This window comes from Canis lupus, chromosome 3 (assembly GCF_003254725.2).
Source record: "Canis lupus dingo isolate Sandy chromosome 3, ASM325472v2, whole genome shotgun sequence".
Lineage (NCBI taxonomy): Eukaryota > Metazoa > Chordata > Mammalia > Carnivora > Canidae > Canis > Canis lupus.
Genome location: NC_064245.1, coordinates 20,628,891 through 20,651,752, shown reverse-complemented (window position 1 = coordinate 20,651,752; position 22,862 = coordinate 20,628,891). Strand labels below are relative to the sequence as shown.

The window sequence follows — 22,862 nt, the reverse complement described above, 5'->3', positions numbered from 1 at the left end:
TATTTAATATTAGAGGATATGGAAATTTGGGCATGTGTGTGCTGGGTTTTTTTTTTTTATATTGAGATCGTACAAGAAGTCTGTCTATAACGATCTTCTGAAACTGCAATTTCGGTGTTAACTGAAGTGATATTATAAGAACAACAACAGAAGCTGTTCTTTTCTGGGTTGGAAAAAAGAATTGGAAGATTACCCTTCCTGTTCCCGAGTCTCAAGGAATTTGAACTAAAGTGAGTTGGGAATGGAGACTTAGAGACAGAACATCATAGCTTGGATTTTTCCTGACAGCTGCTGTTTCTTTTATGAAAGGATGAGTATGGTCATTTAAAATAATTGTAATTCCCCAGTCATATTATGTTTGCTGAGAACACTTGTAAATACTAACATGGAGTTTTCTATGTGCCCAGCACCCGTCTGATCACCTGGTAAACAATAACTCATTTCACCTTCATAACAATTCTATGAGTCATGGGCCTTTATTATCATCCCCAGTTTACAGATGAATAAACTGAGGCACTGACCAGTTAAGCAACTTACCTCTGGTCTTTCAGCTAGGAAGTGCTTGCCTTCTGATTGCAATACCTGGCAGTTTGGCTCCAATGTCCATGTTTTTAACCGCCGTGCCATGCAGCGTCTCCAGCAAGCTGTGTTAGTTTTTCTTCTCCATGAAAAAATGGAATTGAATAGTAGCAGAAGATGGGTGTCAGAAAAAGAGAATCTACAACAGCCTGTCACCCATTTTAGGCCACAACAGTGTGTATTTAGCATCCTTTCAGACCCAAAGGTGAGCTCGGATTGATTGAGGCAAACTCTTATTAATTCAACAAGCAACAAACCAGGATTCAACAACATTAATTAATTGACTTGAGGTTAAATTCTAAATTATTCAGCATTTTGTAAAGAATGCCTAACATCTAATCAGTTAAGGACTACCAGTTACTTTGAATTACATCTTATTTTGAATAAATCAGCATTGGTTTAACAAATCTTTATTAGTTATCAATGGTTATTTCTTTGTTGGTATAAAAAATCATTATTGATATCAGTTTATTTAAGAATGGCTATAATTTGAAGCAATTGCTAAGATCTCTCTCTCTCTTTTTTTTTTTTTCAAGTCCTGGAAGAACAAATGATTATGCAGCCAAATATTTGTGCTACCATCTTTGTTTCTCACTGGGTTTTCCAGTCAGTTAAGGAATATGAAGAAATGAGAGACAGGGGAGGGGAGGGGAGAGAGAGAGGGGGAAGGAAGGAAAAAAAGAATTTTAGGAGAATTTTCCCCATGATTTTTGAGAACTCTTATTCTGAGAGTATTTTTTACTGCCAAAATACAATATGATGGCATAGGCTCAATTATCTTCCATGTATATATGCAGCTCTGCGTGGGGGTATGAGGGTGTGGTGTGGGTCATGTGGGTGATGTGGGTGTGTAAAAGGTAATCTTGCCAACTATCAATGACATAATACACACATAAATGCCATATTCAAAACTAAAACACTATTATCTAAAACAATTTAACTTTTTTAGACATCTAACTTTTGTTTTCTAAGCAAAGAGCACTAATGTGAGGTTAGAACTATGAACCTCAGGAAAATTGAAGTCCCATATGTCATTATCACAGAATTGCCTCATGGTAAGGACATATTTTTGCCTCCCTGCCTCCTCCCCCACTTTACTCACACAAGCAAATGTGTGCACACCCACAGCCACACACATTCACATACTGATGCATTTATAAACTACAACAGTCTGTCGGAAAATGAAGAACTGGCGTCAGTTACCTGAATATTTTTGTCTACTCTGACATCTAACAATTTGTCTCATTATTCTCCCCGCCACCAGAGAGGCCAAACCCATCAGCAGTTAAATTGACTGATTTGTTGTGTTTTTTTTTTTTTTAAATCAAATTGCCTGCTCCCTACAAAAGTCACCTGCTTGGCAATGGTTCAACACTGCCTTTGACCATTTCAGAGGCTTCTTTTTCTGTGCTCACTCCTTTCCAGAATTCCCTCACGCATGCCCTGCATTCCCTCATGTATCCATTATTTTTGGAGTGGGGCTTTCAGCCTCCTCTCTATGGAATTTAAGTTCACATTTCTTATTAACCCATTGCCTCTCTGACACATTTTGGTGGAAGACCTCTTTATAATTCTTATTAAGTATAAATTACTGTATAGCTCACAGGGGACACAAACTAATTTGCAAAATTCTGCAATCCTCAGTGGCCCTTCCTATCAATAGGGTCAATGAGCTCTTGTGCTTGATGACTGAGTGGGTGGGTGAGGAATGAGTGAGTAGTGGGAGAGCAAAAGGCTCTGTCCTTCCTCTTAATGTATTTAATATTTGCCTTATCTATACTGAAATGGGCATAGTATTGAGACTTCTAAGAGGCCCACTGCAGCTCTCTCCATGCAGAACGAGCCCAGTAATGAAGTAAAGTACAGAGCACTGTGGTTACTTTCAGACACAGTGATGATGGTCTGGAAAACTAAGTTTTAGAGCTATACTCAGATCAGAGGCAAGTGACAAATGTTGGCACAGATGATTCATTTCTCTTAAGAAAATTACCTTAACACTTCTAAATTGGGAGAAGCAGTTTCAGTGTTGTTTACCAAGAAATATTTTTGAAGGTGTAGGTAGCAATCATCTTTGCCGCTTTTTGTGAATCATTTGTTGGTCCCATTCAAAGTTTTAAAATACTTTTGCATAAATCTTTGATGATAATCACTTTATTGTCATTCTTTGATTAAATGAATAATATTAAAGAAAGTGGAAGAAACTCTTTGGAGTCTCCCATTGACGGTCAAGGGCTTTTTACTTGTGAGGTCCATCATTGTTAATGAAAGCTACCCCTGCAATTCCTTAGGCACTTGTGGGAGAATGGATCACTTAATTTCTATTTAGAGGGCATCCCACATGGAGTACCTGATCTGTTGGAGAAGTGAGAGATGCAAGTTGGATGAACTAGAAGTTGACATACACAGCAGGTTGTGTAGAATTGAAATTACTTTTTCATTTGTCATCTTCCTAATTAATACTATGTGATCAAACTATCAGAATGGAATATTATTTAAATCTTTTTTACCCTATTGGAAAATTTACTCTGCCCTCATATAATATAGTAGGTTGAGAAAGAAGCAAAACTGAAGGATAATTGCTTGGCAGAAAACAAGTAACAAAGTGAGATTTATTTTTGGAAATCACAAGTCTTCCATATTTCAAATGGAAAGGCAAAGCTACGTGTTCCTGATTTTATTTAAAGTTGCATTTTACCATGTCTGACATTTATCCTGGAACATTCGTACTTAGTTATTATGAATGAAAGATATGCCCCTCTCAAAGAGCAAACACTGGATTGGAGGGGCTATTAATCTGATGACCAAAATCGTCATTGTAAGTGATCCTACCTGACTCTTGAATAGAAAATATGACCCACAGATAATGCCTAACGTCAGTCTAGGATGCATCAAGACCTTTGTACCAACTTCACAGGAACCCAAAAATAGTTAAGAACATTAGAAACTACTGTTACCAAGATCTGAAGCCTACCAGTCAAGTCAGAGGAGATGGTTTCTGAGTTTATCGGTATGTCTATCCTAAAGTTTATCTATGTTGATCTGTATAGGCTTTGAGTCCCCATCTGATATGGCCGACCACCCAACTCCACCTTATCCCCCCTCACTGTTTCTCCACCTCCCCTATAGTTACTCTGTATCCATCCTCTTCCTCAACACCAAACACTCCTGTGTTGTCAGGACCACTGTACTTGCTACTTCCTTTGCCCAGAAAGCTTCTTTCTCCCTCTTGATCCTCATGGTTCACTCCACCAATGATTTCATATTTTTGCTTAAATGTCGTTTGATCAAAGATGTCTTCCCTGATCATTACTTGCAAAACAGCACCTTATCACCTCTATCCCCCTTCCACTGCTTTATTTTTCTTCCTATAACTTATTACCATCTGACATATTATGTATTTGTCTTTCTTAATGTCTCCTTTCCAACTCCCACCACCAAAATGTGAGATCCATGAGGGCCAGTTTTGTTGGCTGCTGTTTCCTCAGCCCCCAGAATAGTGCTTGGCTCAGAGGAGACCCTGGATAAGTATTAGATGAATGAATGAATGAATGAATGAATGAAAGGCTTTTCCCTGGTCCACTCCTAATATTAGCCATATCATTCTCTGAAAACAATACTTTAGGAAAGTAGCATAGTTAATGTCAGTAACTTGACTTTGCAACTTAAGATCTGAGTTTAAATCATGATTTTATCATTTATGAGTCATGAAAAGCTAGAACAAGATAAATGACATCTCTGAGTTTCATTCTCCTCATCTGTAACATCATTATACTAATACCTATCTTATTGAGACATTTAAAATTATAAATTGGTGTCTACTACACAGTCACTGTGTAGTAACTGTGTACTGTGCACATGTAAGTAGTAACGTGTACATACTTAGAAACATTGAAACCCTTCATGACACAGAAGGCATGAATTCTCGTCTATAACTCATGGAATTTAAGAATTGTCACTTGTTATTTTTTCTAAAGCAGATAAAAGTTCTTCAAGTCCCTTCCTAATTAGATGGAGGGAAAGATAATATTAGTGGTAATTTGGGAAGCTCCTATGCCGTAAGTCATGTAAGAATTCTAGGGTTCTACCCACTTCAAATTCTTCAATGAAGCACTCTCTGGTCTTCAGTTCATACTGGCCCCTTGAAAGGCTCAATGCTTGAGCAAGGTCCCTTGAAAACTGGTGGCTTAAGTGCTCTAAATTAGAGACTCAGGGCCTAGTCTGCATTCTTTCCAGTTATTGCCATAACTGCTTCCATCTGAGGTCTTGCTACCTCTTTGTGATATTGCATGAGGTCAACGCTCTGATTCTGTCACCTGTAGAACAAGCAACACTCCACCTTCTTCCTTATCCTATCTCCCAAAAAAACTCTCCAAGCCTCTCATACTTCTTCCATTGGCTCATTTTGGACTTTCTTAGCCTTGAAAGTCTTCTTCCCATTGGCATGTACAGTCCCATTATGTAAAAGAAGCCGGGCTTTTCCAAGCCAAAATATTAGGTGAGGATTATGGTTAGATTCCTGGAAATTTAACAAATTCCTGGGTCATGGAAAGACAATAACTTGGCGATTTTCTTAAGGTGTGTAGAAGGGAAATATATATATATATATATATATATATATATATATATATATACACACACACATATATTTACATATATATTATATATATATATATATACACATATATCAGAATATATCAGAATAGAGGACAAATTTTCCTGCCAAAATTTAATCTACTCAGAATTCTGGAAAGTGGGGACAATATACTAGCATGTTCTTTCAACCCGGTCATGTTAAAATCCCATAAAGGAAGTTCTATCGCAACTTAGAGTTCTTAAATGTTTAAGTATCAGATACTTTCCAGGCTTTGCAGCTAAAGGATCAAATCAAGGAATAGGAGTCAGAACAGCAATAATAAAATAAGACTTACGGTTCTGAGACCTCACTGGAGTAATTGCTGGAACTCTTCCCTAAATTCCTTCCCTTTGCTTCTAGTTACTTTTTTTTTTTCAGTACTGCTTTTGCATCTTTAGTCAGTTTATGTTTTCAAGTTCCAGCACAGTAGAATGCTCTCCTATATTATCTTTATGTGGAGCCATAGAGGGAAGCTATTAAAATGAAGCAGGGCTAACGGCACCGCTACTTCTGTTTTTGATAACAGTACTGAGGGTGGAGAGTCTGTTTCCCAAGCCTAGGACTTGTAACTTCTTTTTACTAGGAGCTGACACCTTTATCAAACTTCTTCTCTTATTTGCAACTAAACCAGAAGCCTTGGGAACTTCCTGATACCTTTAGAGGAAACTGATATTTTTCTTGTCTCCCTTACTATATAGGAACTGGGGCTTCCCCAACACAAATCCTTGTCCCCACCGAGCTCACCCCCAAATTCAGGCCATCCCTCCCAGAGGATCCCTACTACACTTTCTCATATTTAATAGTTTGCTATTTATAAAGAACTTTTTTTGCATACATTATCTTCTTTAACTCTCTCAAGAGTCTTGTGTTACAGAGAATATTATTGTCTTTATTTTACAGAAGGCAGAAATGGGGTGTAGAGTGGTCAAGTGTTTTGCCTCTGTGTTTTGCCCCATATTAGAGCTACCACATGTTAACTGGATCTCAAACTAAGGTCATATGACTACAAATGCTTTACCTTTCACCCCTGCTAGTGACTTATTTATCACATTTCCATGTGCCAGACCATGTTTTAGAACTATTATGGAAGGACTGGAAGGTGTTTTCCTGAATTTGGAGATCACAAACAAACTTCTGCCAGAGAAATCTATACCTAATCAAATATTTTCAGAGATCATAGAGGTCTCTGAATTATTTTATGTAAGCAGCCTACCATTGGTGATGCTGTGATTATCGAGGGGTCCGAAGGAAAATATACCATAAGCCAGCAAGGAGTGGAAAGTGAGACTATTACAGAAATAATTTGGAACAAGATATCTACCACTCCTGAGTAGACTATGGATGGCAGGAATAGGATGTGCTGGTAAAACATCTAGCAAGAGAATATGATATAAATAGCTCTTCTGAGGTAGGAGAATGAGAGATTCCAGGACCTTGGGGGTAGCAAGGAGTAGAAAAAATCATGGCATTCTTTAGAGCAGTGACTATGGACTAGGTATTGACATTCTTAGCCAATGTGTATCTAGAGATCTAAGTAGAGAAAGAAATTCCTAGTTGAACTATATTTCTTTGAAGGCAAAATAAGTTTAGAACTGAACATGGGAGCCCAAATTTAAGAAAGTTAAATTGAGGCCAGTATATTTCATGAAACTAGAAAATATGAGCTATCCAGCCTTTTTGCTGGTTGCAGTGTCTGTCAATATGTTTACTTCACAGGTATAACAATTCTTTTCTCTTTCTAGATTGTAATTTTTAGTTATACCAATTTTTAGTATGAAGAGAATTTAGATTTTACACACTAAAGTCAACATCTTAAGCCAAGATAGAGTATCTAAATTAATGCCATTATTCTCAGATTTTTAAAAATGGTTTCTGGTTTTGAAATTGCAGAAGACCACTGATATATTTTAAGTCTTTATCCTTATTTAGGGATGCCTGGGTGGCTTAGCAGTTAAGCGCCTGCCTTCAGCCCAGGACATCCTGGAGTCCTGGGATCGAGTCCCATATTGGGCTCCCTGCATGGAGCCTGCTTCTCCCTCTGCCTATATCTCTGCTTCTCTCTCCCTGTGTCTCTCATGAATAAATAAATAAAATCTTAAAAAAAAAATATCCTAGGTGGCTCAGTGGTTTAGCGCCTGCCTTCAGCCCAAGGCATGATCCTGGAGTCCCAGGATCGAGTCTCACATCAGGCTCCATGCATGGAGCCTGCTTCTACCTCTACCTGTGTCTCTGCTTCTCTCTCTCTCTCTCTCTATCATGAATAAATAAAAAAAATCTTAAAAAATAAAATAAATAAAAATAAATTCTTAAAAAAAAAACAAACATCCTCATTTATATATGCAAATGAAAGAGTAGCATTTCTTTTTTCATCAGACTGTCTTATAAATTTTCCCATTGTGTCTACCCACTTCAAATACTGAGTATGAAGTGGGGCCACTAATTCAATTATTTTAGTGTCCAATTGTTTGCTTCAGCTGTCATAATGGGTAAATATTTAGCAATCAATTGGATAAAAAAACATGGGTCACCAAAATGAAGGAATGTGTCTGATCTATTATTCACTCATGTATACTACAAATAACTAATCTGTTAGACCATTGGAATAGCTCCAGCACACCTTCCAATTTTATTAATTTCATGCCAATAATCTGTTTTGCCTGAAAACCATATTGAGGTGATATTTGCCCTCACTGCCATTTCTTCTCTGCCACTTCAATGGTCTCATTTTTTTTTCAAAATGAAATTTATTTTCCATATCTAAGTAATATAAAATATGCAAAGGAATCATTTATACTTGCCTTTACTAATAAGAACCTGAGTTTGTTAAATGTAGGTACCTTTTTAGTTAACTATAAAAAATGTTAGGAGAGAATTGCATGGCAGTAGGTAAAGCTTACTGAGCCCTGCATTTGAATAATATGATGATGTTGTATACAGACTAATCAATGTATTTTATTCCTTAGAACTTTTCCAAAGGAATAGTCCACACTTTAGTAGGCTTGAAAGTTCATTTCTTAAAAGACTTGAGAAATATATTTTTATCCAGGATTGTTATAGAAAATGAACAAGATGTCCTTGTTCTGCTTTCAAAGGAATTTGAAATTGTTTCTGATTCCATATAACTCAGAAGTAATTCTGAGTATTTTTATAAAATAACAATATGCTATTTCCACTAGACTTGGAGTCACAAAATCATTATTGTTACTATGGAGTTTCTTAACAATTTTGTTTGGATCCCAAATGGACATGAATACTTCTGTGTATCGTAGATTGTCTGTGACTTCTATATTTCTCTGATTTAGTTCCAACAGGAGAGGGAAGAAAAGATAATTAAAGCTCAAGAAAAATCTTTAGTAGTATAGGCAAAAACAGATAAATTATACGTGAGAAGAAAGAAGCAATATTTTATGAGCTATACAAATCATAATTCTGATAGACATTCTCCCGCTCAAAAACTCCCTATAGCCTATAGATTCAAAACCAAACTCCAAAAACCTTAGCAAAGTCACTGAGCATAAACAGAGTTGTTCGCTCTGGACTTCCATCACTCCTCCTCAAGCAGTTCATGTTGTTATATCCAGTCCAGGTACTCCATGTCATACAAAAATGCCCTGAATTTGCCCACCTTGATGCTTTTTCTCTTGCCACTTTCCTATCTGGGATGTATCAGTTCTGTCAAACCATTCCTGTCCCTCTTATACCACAACCCCAGTTGAATGCATCTTTCAAGGCTATGCTGAAGTGGTTTCTCCTCTGTGAAGTCTTCCTATTTCAGATGGAAGAAATCTCATTGATGTGTTCTGATGGAATTTTGTGGTTTCCTGTACTTATTCATCATAGTCTACCTTTTATTATGGCTGTGCACGTTACTTTTTTGCTATATTGTAGAATTCTTAAGGCTAGAGGAGATGCCTTATTCATTTTTATATCTCCCTATAATCCTAGAGCAATACCTTACTGATAGTAGATCAAGAAAGATTTATCGCATTCAATTGAACTGAAAAACATGAACTCCACTGAGAATCCAATAATCAGCATTAGTTTTAGTGTATTTATTAAACAGAATTCTCTCTGCCTCCTCTCTTGGTAAGTGAAGTTTGGATATTTAAAACCACTAAGAAAAAATAGAGATTTTAAAAACTAGTGATGAGTCTATTTTTTATAATATTCCGATCAAATGTTGAAGTAGATAGAAAGATGAAATAAATTGGAATCAGCATTGTATGTTCCTCAAAATATACATTGGGTATGATTATGAAAAATTACCAGGTGGATGGCTTTGGGGCTAATGATTTCACGTTATTTAAATTGTCTATCGTTTAGAAGTGGCATCCCTTGGTGTTCCACCTTGATTGAACTTGAGGCTCTTGTCAAAGGGAGCCCTCCAATCTAAAGAGGCAAAGTTGTATAACCTTCTTAATAACCACCTAGTACTTTTCAGTGAACTGTGCTCTTCCACTGGGACAAATGCCTTCTAATATTTTATATATTCCTGGTCAGTGACTTAAAAAAAAAACCCTACCCAATTGCAGTCTGCCATTCAAAAGGAATATTTCTGCAAAGAAAAAGATGTGAAAATGTAGGCATTCAAGTGAAAATTCAATCCTTCACAGTACAGAGCCTCTGCGAAGTCTTTTAAATGACCCTTTTTATCATGGTGCCATGTCTGTACCTTTCTGAATAGTGAGACCTGGTAAGAAAAATAGATGTATGTATACAAGTGGTTGAGTAATGTATTACTCATATGCACTTTGTTCTTTTTGGCAAACTGACCTTATCAAAGGAAAGAAAGCTATACATTGTGACAAGCTGAGCCTTACCAGAAAGTCTGAATTAGAAGTGCGAGTCCTGTGTTATCTGGATTAAAATGTGATCAGAACAAAAAAAAAAAAATTGTCATTTAACCTCTTGAGAAGTGGAGATGCTAGGGAATTGAGTTCTTTTTTAAATCAAGACCTAAGCTTTCTTGTTACATTTAGATTAAACCATCAGAGATGATTTATATTAAAAACAATAACAAAAATAAATACTTTTTTCCCTCTAAACACTTAACAGAGTTTTTTTTTTAATGTTCAAATAAAGAATTAGATTTTTTGATTGCCTATACTTTTATAAAGAACAATTTAGGAAGGTGGTGATCAAATAATCTTTGTCACTTTATCCAGGGCAAATGCTGTGCCTTATTTTCTACCTTGATAAATCCCTTTTAAGTGAAAAATTAAACTTTTGCATTAATATTATACAGTTAACAGAAGGTTTTGGTAGTTATCTGAGAAGTCTCTTAAAACCTAAAACTCTTACGCCAATTTAACCCATTTTAATACAGATATCAAATTATTTTTGAAATTAGTGGAGGAGTAATGAATCAAATTCATTCCTTTAAAAATAAACAGACATAGACAAGTCAAACTTGCTCATCTGCAGTCTTTTTTCCTTTATAATAAGCAACTCCTTTTCAAGCAAGTACATAAAGATGGGCAAAATAATCTGGAATGGATAAAGCCAAGAGGGGGAAAAAATGGCATCTGATATAGCACACAGGCACATAAAACTATTGCTATTTTATTCACATTATAAGAGTATGTATGTTGCTGCTGCCCAGTTATTGTGCATGTGAATTCGCCAGATCTAGAGGTATTTGCCTAATTAATTACTATGCTGTTCAACAATGATGGGTAATGGTCCAAGCAGCCTGCTCTCCTTCAGATCACCGATGGAATTCATGCACGCATAATGTCCTCTCTTCAGAAAATGATCCCAACAAGCTCTATAATTATTTTTTTCTTTTGAAATAAAAGCATCGATTCAATTATATGTTAAAACAGTTTAATAGGAGAAGGAAAGGAAATGAAGCCTCTCTCTCTCTCAATCTTTTTACCTTTCTGGGTAGAAAGCTGGAAGGCGAGCTTCCCCCACTCTACTCTTTCCAGTAGCAACTTCGATATTAAAATATAATTGCGGATCAAAATTGTTCATCATTACCCTTAATTAGTCTGTTGGTTTTCAATAGTTTTCTTCCTTAAAACAGATGAAGGTGTGTCCTTCCACGTTCAGTTATACATGCTATCCCTCCGTGCTGGCAAGCAGATGACTAAGCTTATGATGTAGCAGATCAAACAAAGAACCCTCATGTACAAATGCTTGGCAGTCCCCTAAAACTGGGCTAATTAGCATTGTAATTAACTCACGTGACGACTACAACAAAATCAGACTAACCTAAGAATCACTTAGGAAGGATACCAAGTGGTGCCCCCTCCCTACACTTTTGTTTCTAGTGCTGGGGGAACCTGGAGTCATACCCTCCTTCCAGCTGCGCAGCTTCCCACCTCCTGGAGGCTCAAACCAAGTTCTCTGCCAGGCTTGGACAGCAAATGATGTATAGGGCTCACCTGGGTCTGCTACAGTGCTGTTGTTAAGATTTTAGTGTAGTGCAGGATGTTGCCTGCAGTTAAAGTGGCTTATTAAAAAGGGGTTTCCTCCTTTGACTTTGCTGAAGTGGACAGATGCAGTTCTCTTTGTTAGCATGAGAAATGGAAGCAGTGGATATTTGGACTTCCTTTCATGGAGACTTCTGGGCTTAGTATACTACATGGAGTATACTACATGGAGTTCTGTTTACATGCTTCCACACCAATATTGCCTATAAAATAGTAGGGTCTGCCAGCCTAAATTATTTTCTTTGGAATTTCACATGTCATGATTAAGGTTTCTTGCTAATTGATACAGATTTTCTTACTAATTTTATGTAATTATGAAAAATAGTTCCAAAATTCCACCAGAGCATGGGAAGTCAGAGACCATAAATAAAAATCAAAGGGGAAAAAAAAAGACCATTGCAGAAAAACAAGTTAATATTTGGAATAGCATAATTCACTCTTTAAATAACTTTGTGTCACCTAAGATTAATTATTGAATCTTGAATCTATTGAATCTATTGAATAAAGATTCAAGTGTTCTCACTTTTTATTTCATTTGATCCTTACATTTGATCAATTACCTTGCAAGAGGTAATTGCATAGCAAGAGCTATGGAAGGTATTTTAATTCCCATTTTACATTTCCTTCCGAGGAAATGACCTCGGAAGTAAGTGATGGAGAACACAATCATCCCAGAACATAATCCTCAGACTTTTAGTTCAGTGAGGATTCTACTTTGGCAATCAGATCACACTTAAAGGTCTCATTTCTCTTAGGTCAGTGAGACTAGGGAAGTTTTTGTTTTAATTAGTCTTGATCTAACTTCAACACAACTGTTATTTCAAATTTTCTGACTTAACCTTGATAAACTATTCTTAGTTTGTCATTATTTTTAGATCTACATAAATTCATAGAAGATCAACAATTATTCAAAAAAATTATAAGCTAATTCTATTATAACAATTTAACATTATCTAAAATTAATTCTTCAAGGGGCACCTCAGTGGCCCAGCTGGTTAAGCGTCTGCCTTCCGTTTACGTTGTGGTCTCGGGGTCGTAAGATTGAGTCCCACCTCATTTGCATTGGACTTCCCACTCAGCAGGGAGTCTGCTTCTGCCTCTCCTTCTGTCCTCCCCCTTGCTCATGCTCTCTCTCAAGTAAATAAGTAAAATCTTTAAAAATAATAATAATAATAAAATTTAATTAATGCCTCAAAAGACATGGCTCATCCACCCATTTTTAGTGTTTAACAGATTTATTGAAGATCTCAGAATCTGTACTCCCTTTTTCAAGGCCAATGTCCACTTATTTGGGGGAGAATTGCATTTGTTCTCCTTTAAAGATACGTTCAGGTAATTTACAGCCATGAAAATATAAAACTTTTGACCTAATGAGTCAGTTGGTCATTGGATCTATTACCTATCTCAGTTTACCCTATTTGATAGAATTTGATCAACTAGTTTTCAAAACAGCAGATCCAGTCTTGTGTTAGATGTAGCCTAAATGGCAGCATAAGTTTGTTGAGTCTCAGGATTGATGACAAAAGCTTGGTAAATACTCACAAAATGTTACTGGAGATATCCTAAAGAATCAATGCAACAGAAATAAAATGGATATGTCTTTACCAAAAAACTTGTGTTCACTTTCCATGTGATATACGAATACTTCTAATTAAGACACAATTTGTTCTTGGTGTCTGTCACAAAATTATGTATGGATGAGCTTGCTTCGAACATAAAAGAAATAACAGAAGACCTAGATAGGCATTTGGAGTGACTATTGGGAATCAGACTGCTAATCCAAAGAAAACGCATACCCTCTGCTTGTACTTTTTTGTCTCTTTTTACAGAACAATGTGGGAAAGTGAAATTAGGGGTGCAGTGGCTATGATTTAGCCAGCTTAATTATAATAGGGGGGATAGAATAAAAGGGTAATCAGTAAGTGAGGGTAAGACTAATACATACAACCCTCATACTCTTCTCAGTCTTCAGGTTTAATTGCTGTTAGAAATGAGGAAAGGAAGATTCCAATACAGATCTGTTCTTAATTTGCAAAATACAAAAATAGTTTTGGGCAATGTCTGCTATCTGATTTTGAAATTTAAATAGAAAAGACAAGACACAGGTGAGAAAAACATAATCTGGCAGTGTGGAACACAGTATAATACCTGTGCTTCACCATTTAGGCATAAAAGTAGCATCTGAAGGATCACCTAAATGAAGTAAGATTTTTCAGGAGAAAAAAATAAGGATAAAAGGAAATATGATTATTACTAATCGAGATGCAAAAATGTCAATGCTCCATGGAGAAAATTAAAATTGCAAAACAGTACAAACTAAATGCAAAGTAGCAATATAATATATGCATTATGATCTATTATGTTTAGGGCAGCCTGGGTAGCTCAGTGGTTTAGCACCGTCTTCAGCCCAGGGTGTGATCCTGAAGACTTGGGATTGAGTCCTACATCGGGCTCCCTGCATGGAGCTTGCTTCTCCCTCTGCCGGTGTCTCTCATGAATAAATAAATAAAATCTTTAAAAAAATATGATCTACTATATTTATAATTTGCTGTTTTAATTATTGCATTTCTTCACGAATAGTGCCTTCTCTTCTTCCTTTTCTTTTATCCCCTACATCTGGAGTCCAAAGGAGGGCTTTCAGCCACCCATGCCCACCAGAAACTGCATGGAGACTTTTTTATGGAACTGCATTTGTATAATTGTGAGATGATCCATAAATTTGTCACATACACTAAGAAGCCCATGTCCCCAAATGGTTCATTCAGCATTCTATAGCTAATTAATATAAACTTCCTAATGATTTTTCCCTTTAAAATTTCTCCATCTAGACCTTCAATGCTGACACCCTGCTTATGCTTCCCACATACCTTCTTTACCTCCTGTCTCCTTTCTCTAACTCATCATCTATAGCAAATACCATCAAATCAATCATATTAAAAACATCATCTGTATCAGGTCTCAAATCCATTTAAAAACAAATAAAAACACAAATAGCTTTTACTTTATTTACAGGGTCAAATTTAGAACTCTCATTTTGGCATTCAAATCCACCTAATATTGGGTTCTCTCTCACCTCTACTAAGGGTAGCCAACATTTGTGGAGTGGCATTAATGTGCCAGGAACATTGCTAAGTGCTTTGCATAAATGGATTCATATAACCTCTCAAATGTCTCTATAAGATCAGTCCTGTTCTAATCATAACACTTATAGATGCTTTATTGAGGCTTAAGAAGTGAGGTCATCTGCCAGTTTACACAGTAAGTGACAGATCCAGAATTCAAGCTGCTAAGCCCTGCATGAGTTTTCAGCCATGAAGCTCCTTCCTGCCTACCTAATTTGCTTCTTGCCAATGTGAACCTTCCTCTCTAGACAAAGGGGATCTTCCTATCAACTGAACAAAGTATATTTCTCACCTCAAGCCTTTTTCAAACTCCATCTTCCTTGTTCTCCAAAGTCTTACCTCTCATATAATAAGCTTTTTGTAGTTCTTCTTAGAACCGTTATGTTCATTGTCCACTTCCATTGTGTTGATTAGGCACAATTTTGCTTTGTGATTTTTCTCTAATTGGATAGTAAGCCACCGGTGGGCAGGGCTTTGATCTTGTATTTTTGTTTTGTCAGCTTCAGCACATCAACCAGTTCCTTTCATCAAGTTTGCACTAAAAAAAAAAAAAAAAAAAAAATACATATTGAGGGAATAAATTAACCTGAACTTCCAGAGAGTGTCATGTTTGAAAAATGATACTATAATTAGTTTTCTAACGTTCTATTATATCTTGATAGAAACTCCTGTATATGGTGGCAGATGGGTTTATCAGCTATTTCTACCATGCTGAAACAGGCTTTCTATATTATCTCAGTTTGCCTGGAATAAATTTGGTAGGCAATAAAAAGAAAGTGCCCAAGGTGAGTGCCTGTGTGTGTGATCTGGGGGGGGGGGGGGGGAGGGCAGAATTAATTTTCATCTGAGAAATGCTCTGTTATAAGCAAACAATAAGAGAAATCACATTGCCAATTTTTTTCTTTAAATGAATTCAGCACTACTGGTTTAGCTTCTTCTCAAGAAAACGATCTATTTAGAGAAGAATATCTCCTTGATCCAGAGTCAGAATTTCTGCTCAAAAAGGGCAAGAAAATTCGAAGGATTCAGATTCATACAGTTCTTAGGAGCAGTAAGAGGCTTCAGTTCTTTTAATCCTTCCTGGGGATACATGAAAAGTTCAGGTCCCTAGTGCATGGGCCAGTGTCTGATTACCCTATCAACACATTTCTCGAGGACTGGATACTTCCTCACCATCAGACATTCTAGCACCAACTGATAGATAGCAGAGAAGGAAGAGCTCTACTCATATGCTTGAGAACTCAACTTTCTCAAGCAAAATTATCTACATTCAAACTCTATGTTTTCTTCTCTTATATATACAGAACATCTTGTCTCTTTCATAGCTAATGAAAACACGTATTACCCATTTTATAGTCCAACCTTAGAAAAATGTAATATGGAAGATATTTTGTATAATAACTCATGTTACAGCTAATCTGGGTAATTATATTAAGTACATATATGTGTGAATTTATAATAGAATTTTTTACAGTTTAAAAAATCCTTCTGAAATTTCTAAAAGTAACTCATTCCTGAAGCATTTAATCGCTCAGTGGATAACACCCAGGGCTTAGATGCATCACTATAAATGACTCAGCTTTCCTTTTAATAGTTTAAAATGCAGAGCTTAGACTAAATCAGGAATCACTTAAATGCTTACAGACGGAAGGCAGATAATGAGTGCTTGAAGTGGAGTTGGTGGAAATCTCTCTAAGAAGTACTGAGGACTGGGGCAAATTGAAGAAAGTATGCCCTGTCTAAAGAGAATAGCTAATGTTCAGTCCCAGATGATTTTACCCTATAAGACCCAGTGTTATAAAACCTTCCAGGTCTTCATGAGAAGCAAAGTTTCGTTTTGTTTTGTTTTTTAAATGTGAAATGCAATGGATTTTTTAAAAAAGATTTTTATTTATTTGAGAGAGAGAGAGAGCAAGCATGAGTGGGGGAGGGGCAGAGGGAGAGGGAGAAGACTCCCCACTGTGCAGGGAGACTGACACAAGACTGGATCCCAGGATCCTGGAATCATGACCTGAGCCAAAGACAGATGCTGAACTGACTAGCCACCCAGGTGCCCCTGAAGTGACCTGGTTTTCAATTTTAAAAACCTTGGAAACTGGACAGGCCAAACAAAGCATATATGAAAATGGGATCCAGCCCAGAAGCTACTAGTTTGTTTGTGATTGGTGGACTGAATGATCCATATCTATTTATTTGACCCAGGCAACACATGCATTTGTATGCAGCTATTGCCAATATATAATTTCAAAAAATCCTTAAAGATATTCAATCATAATCACTGTGGCTAAGTGAAGAACAATTCCTCTCACTCTATTAAAAATAATTGGTAGATGGAGGAATAAACTGCTATAATGTACCATAACTTCAACAAAACTTTTCCTTCTGATTTTTATGAGGTGCTCACCCATAAACTATGGTTAAGATTCAGTAAAAACTTTCAGATTATATAAAACTATACCCAAAGAAACATTATTAGACTCCTGACCATCCTAGAAAATGTTTAATAACTAATATTCTATAAGAATTAGTCCAAGGGTACCTGGGTGGCTCAGTCAGTTAGCATCCAAGTCTTGGTTTGGGCTTAGGTCATGATCTCAAGGTCCTGGAATCAAGCCCCATGTTGGGCTCCAGGCTCGATGGAGAATCTGCTTGAGATTCTCTCCCAGTACCTCTACCTCTGCCCCTCTCCCTGCTCTCTCTCTCTCTCTCTAAAATAAATAAATAATCTTTTTAAAAAAGAATTAGTCTTGGCCTCATCTTACTTAACAACATCTTCTCAATGTATATGATAGAATTGAGTGTTATTCCTTATCCTAAGACTAGGGAAATGATTTGATGACTTGCCATTCATCTGGCTTGGTCTTAACTATTAAAAAGGGTAGCTCTTTTTTGGAGCATTCCACTGAGTACATCATATGGATATTACAGAAATGTAAGAAACGAAAATTGCTTCCACCGTGAAGGTTTTGAATATGATTTAAAATATCAAACACATATATGAAATGAAATAACAACTTTATTTTACAAACTGGTAGAGAAGAAATTAATGCCAAGTGGTGCTAAGACAAAAAGGAATCTGATCAAGTGATATCAATCACCACAAACTCCCTGGAGGTGAATCTCATACTTGACTTTGGAGAAAGTTATGAGGCCAGGCAAAACAGAGATGAACAAATCATGCTAGGTCTACTGTGTTTTATGTTTGAAGTGGTAAGATGAATAAGTCAAGTGTAAGACTCTCTAGGCAGATGAGATAAAAGGCAGCAGTTATGAACAAAGGAAGGAAAAATGGTGCCATTCCACAATCCATAAAATGGAGTACTATTACAGAACATGTGAAAAATAATAATTACCACATTCATCCATTAGAGTTCTTTTTAATATTGTATTAAATCCAGTTTGTTAGCATTATGACCCTTCATTTTGACCAAAGAATAGTGCTTTGATAACTGATATACCTGATTAGAGTTCCATGTCTGCCTTTTCTAAAAAGTGAATATTGTAAATATATTGGTATTTATAAATCCATATTCAGTTCAATTTCAGAAGCTTTTAGGAAACACCACAGTTCCTCATAAATGACATATATGAAAAACGGAATAATTTCTGATTTATATTAGTAATCAGCATGGCATGGAGGAACAAAGTGTGGTAGAATGAAGAAGACATGGATTTGAGGGTTTTTTTGTTTTGTTTTGTTTTTTGTCGCTAGATAACCTGTTGATCATGGGCAAGTCAACAAAATTCTTTGACCTTCAGTTTCCTCATGTGTAAAATATGAACAGTTCCTATTTTATAAGATTGTTCTAAAGATGAACGAAAATAAAATGTGAATCATGGCAGATGGTATTAAGTAACAGCTATTATTATGAAAATTATCATTATTAGTCATATAACAATTGTAAGTTTCCTTATAATATTCATAAACACTCTGGTAATGAATCAGTCTCTAAATTGCTATTGTAATGAAAATAGGGCATCTTTCTCAAGGTAGGATTTTAGAATCTTTTAAGCAGAAACATATTACTTAAATTTCTTCACCTGTAGTCCTTAATCTAGATATTAGCTAGCTCAGAATCTTAGCTAAAACATACACACACTCACTTTTCTACACAATATAATAATTTGTTTGTGATAGGTTTTTTTTTTTTTAATTTTTTATTTATGTATGATAGTCACACAGAGAGAAAGAGAGGCAGAGACACAGGCAGAGGGAGAAGCAGGCTCCATGCACCAGGAGCCCGACGTGGGATTCGATCCCGGGTCTCCAGGATCGCGCCCTGGGCCAAAGGCAGGCGCCAAACCGCTGCGCCACCCAGGGATCCCCTGTTTGTGATAGGTTAAATTACTGTGCTTCTGATACAGAAAGAAAGAAAAGGAAAAAAAAGAAAAAAAAGAAAAGAAAGAAAGAAAGAAAGAAAGAAAGAAAGAAAGAAAGAAAGAAAAGAAAAGAAAGGAAAGAAGAAAGGAAAAGGAAGAAAGAAAGAAAGAGAGAGAGAAAGAAGAAAAGAAAGGAAAGAAGAAAGGAAAAGGAAGGAAGAAAGAAAGAAGGGAGGGAGGAAGGAAGAGAGGTAGAAAGGAAGAGAGAAAGAGGGAAATTTCCCCCTGGGACTCTTGTGGAAAATTAATCTGCTGATTTCTAAACCTCACTGTGATTCAAAATGCCTTGTTGAGTCTTGAACACATGTATTGTTTTAAATACAGCAGATGCTTCTGTGTGGGGCATGGTTTTCCACCCTCTGCTTCATTTATGAGGCAGATAGAGTGGGGTAGTGCTGCAGCCTAGCTGTGTAGCCCAAAAGAAAAATATAGCCCACAAAAAGTGCAAGAAGGATCCACCATACAGAATATCTGCCAAGTGCAGCATTAGGTAAAGAACACCTGAGCAAGGACATTCATTAGGAGATTTCTTTACACCAAATAAACTCCTACACGTGCAAGGGAGGAAAGAGCCCCCTTGATTTGTGTTTATGAGATTACAAATCATTCCTCCAGAAAATATAGAAAGACTCTCCCTCGGGTATATAACATAAATGCCAAAGTCAATTAATTTCATTAATTCCATTAAAAAACATCTGAATAAAAATTAAAAAATTTCAGATATCTGTATCGATCTAAATCTGAATTTACCTGGAAATAAATATATCAGGTAAATTCATCCGAAGGTAAAAATAGGCTAAAAGAAAGAGATGCAAAATGCACAGAATTATTTTCATCACGATTCAACTGTAACACCTAAAGAAAGAGCCAATTATTTTACCCTTGGATAGACCAAGGTTAAATTATGAAGATCTTTTCTGATAAATTTTCTGTATCAAAAGCATTTCTAATCATAATTCAAATTTTCATTTTCTCTAGTTTATAGATGAAGCTTCTTTGTTTATTTCATTTTTTGCAGGAAGGATACCAAAAAAAGAAAATTACCTATGTAAGTTGAGTAAAATTAAAACATGAACATTTTCATTCATCATAAACAGTTGATTTAAAAAAAAAACTTATGGATTTCTTGTTTTTCACTAATTTTGAATACCAAATTCATCTTCTAGGATAAGCTAAGTTGAGCAGCCTGTCGCCTAAAAACTTATCAACTATACAAATTTTAAAGAATCATTTTTCCTATCATAAAGCTACAAACATCTGCACTGATTACAATTAAAAACAGTGTAAAAGATTATCACTCCAATTATAGCTTCTTGTTCTCATCAAAATTCAGAACTGTCCTCAGACAGCAATGTGTGTGATGCCCATATGCCTTTTTCTTTGAAATGAAACCCTCCATGAGATTTTTTCCCACTTCTTTAAAACAACGAATAAATGTAGTTGCACTGAATTTATCTTTATCAGAAAACTAGTCTTTTATTGAGACACATGCTCAAAATTCTCTGAAAGCCTATTTTTCCTTTCTGACTATGTGAATTTACATAAAAGAAATGAAGAAAAGCACTAGTATGTCACCCAATAAAAAAAGTTTCCAGTTTTCCAGTTTTGGGGTTTGGAGGTTTTTTGAATGCTGTTTTAAGGGACTAATCTCTTTGATTCACAATATTACTGAAATTGAAAAGTGTAGATAAGCTGCTGCATTTGAAATATGTGTGCATTAAATTATTACAGAATATTACATTAAAACCAAACCAATATTTCTCAAAATTTTATAAGTTGTTTCTTTTTATGTATGGAAATAAAACTGAAGAACATATGTAATAATGAGTACAAAATGTAAAAATTGAATGTGATTTTTGAATTATCAGATCAGGTAAGAAATTCTGTAAGAAAATCACTTTTAAAAAATTACTAACAGTTGAACAATTATATATGTATCTATATCCACATATAGATACAAAATATCAGTAAATATTTCTCATTTAGGATCTAATATTTCCACTTAAGGCAAAAAAAAAATTGGGGGAAAGTATTCAGTATTTTCTGACATAAATTTTCCACCGTAATTTTTAAAATCTATAAATGAAGAGAAAAGTGAAAACACAGATTTGACCTCTCTTTAAGCAACTTTACACTAAAATTTAGTACGAAGTGGAGATATTAAAGAACATTTTGTTTGGTGCAGCATTTAAAAAGAACATCCTTACTTTAAAATATCTGTTCATCATCTAAATTAAATGGTGAAAACACAAATGTTCAAAAAGAACACTACTAAGGCAAATCCATTATATCAATCAGAAAATGTTAAATTCACATTTTATGAATTTTTATGTTTATAAGCTGAATCTATGAAACTAAATGTTTAATAAACATGGCAAAAATAAGGAAAATAGCCTTAAAATAATAAAACATTATTTTCCCATGATATTATATAAAATGTATGAAAAGTTAAATTTCCACCTCTTCAGTGAGAACTAAATTCATTTCCTAAATCCTTTCAAGCAGGGATATTTTATAGAAAATATTTATCAGCCATTGATCACCATATAAATAAAGTTCCAACTTGTATTTCTTATTGCTCTCCAACCACAATAAAGCAAAATGATTCTTATGATACAAAGTCTTCAAAATTCCTGTTTTACAGATATAATGTTACAGTTTCTTCCACTAAAAGTCCCCTTTTTAAATTATTTACAAACCTTAATCCTTGATCATGTCTAAAACTATGCAGATGCTTATTACATAAATATGGAAATCTGCTTCTTTACGTCATTAAAAGTCATCTATACCTCATCAGTGACAATATTATAAATCTAATCTTTTCATATCATACAGAATAGCAACTATATTCCCAGAGTAGAATGGTTTCTATCTGAGGACACAATAAACGTAATATTAAAATATGTGAATCAGTGGGGTCAAAAGAGAGAATTCCTATGCCAATGGAATAACTCTTAAGTTGGAAAGATAAAAATGTGTGATTTTGGTTAAGTGCACTTGATACCAACTGAAGATTGACTTGTTAAAGGAAGTTCAAGGACACTCGCTATACATATAGTGTGGATAAGGACAGTCGATGGCATTTTGCAAGGATAACAATGGAAAGTTGTGTTTCTGAGAGTGACAAAAATACCTTAGGTGGTAAACTCTACCTTTACAGTTTGACGTTCTAAGCACTGCTTGCAGGGCAGCACATTAGAGGGGTGGTAAGAAGAGGGTCAGAAAGTATAACTATTTTAGGTATTTCCAAAGAGGTGTTTCTTTGATTTTATCATCTCAATAGTAGAGTGCTGAAGAGAACATTTTATTGGGAGGTGGGGAAAGCCTGATGGAAGCACACACACAAGTACACACTCACAAATCTTCAAGTCTTTGAAAAACTGAAAACCAAAACAGGAATTTTAAAGTGAATATGTGGAGAAAGAATGGAATGGAGTAAAATGGAAGGGAAAATGACTTGGACTATATCCACCAAGCCAAAATGGCACCCAAAATGTAAAACCAGGTTTATTTTAACTGCTGGGATTCTTTAACCTAAAATCTTTACTTTTTTTTTTCAAGCAAAATAACTCCTTTTTGCCCAAATTCTCTGAATAATTATAATTCCTGTCTTTGATTTGCTTTGTAGACACCATCCAAGTACAGACAGGAATTGGTTCCTTGAGATCAGAAGGTCTTGGGGAGACCTCTTCTAAAGCCACTAGATGGCAT

At 35.6% G+C, this 22,862-nt stretch overlaps 1 long non-coding RNA gene across 2 annotated transcripts in view; it reads right to left on the bottom strand.

Moving 5' to 3' along the window:
- Positions 1 to 536: 536 nt before the first annotated feature.
- LOC118354291 (uncharacterized) overlaps positions 537 to 22,862 on the bottom strand; it is a 295,091-nt gene continuing 272,765 nt past the window's right edge. For both annotated transcript variants that reach the window (XR_007409729.1, XR_007409730.1), the window contains 2 exons: positions 15,111 to 15,309; positions 537 to 658 (listed from right to left, as the gene is read on the bottom strand). This is a non-coding gene — a long non-coding RNA (uncharacterized LOC118354291). The remainder of the gene's footprint in view (positions 659 to 15,110; positions 15,310 to 22,862) is intronic.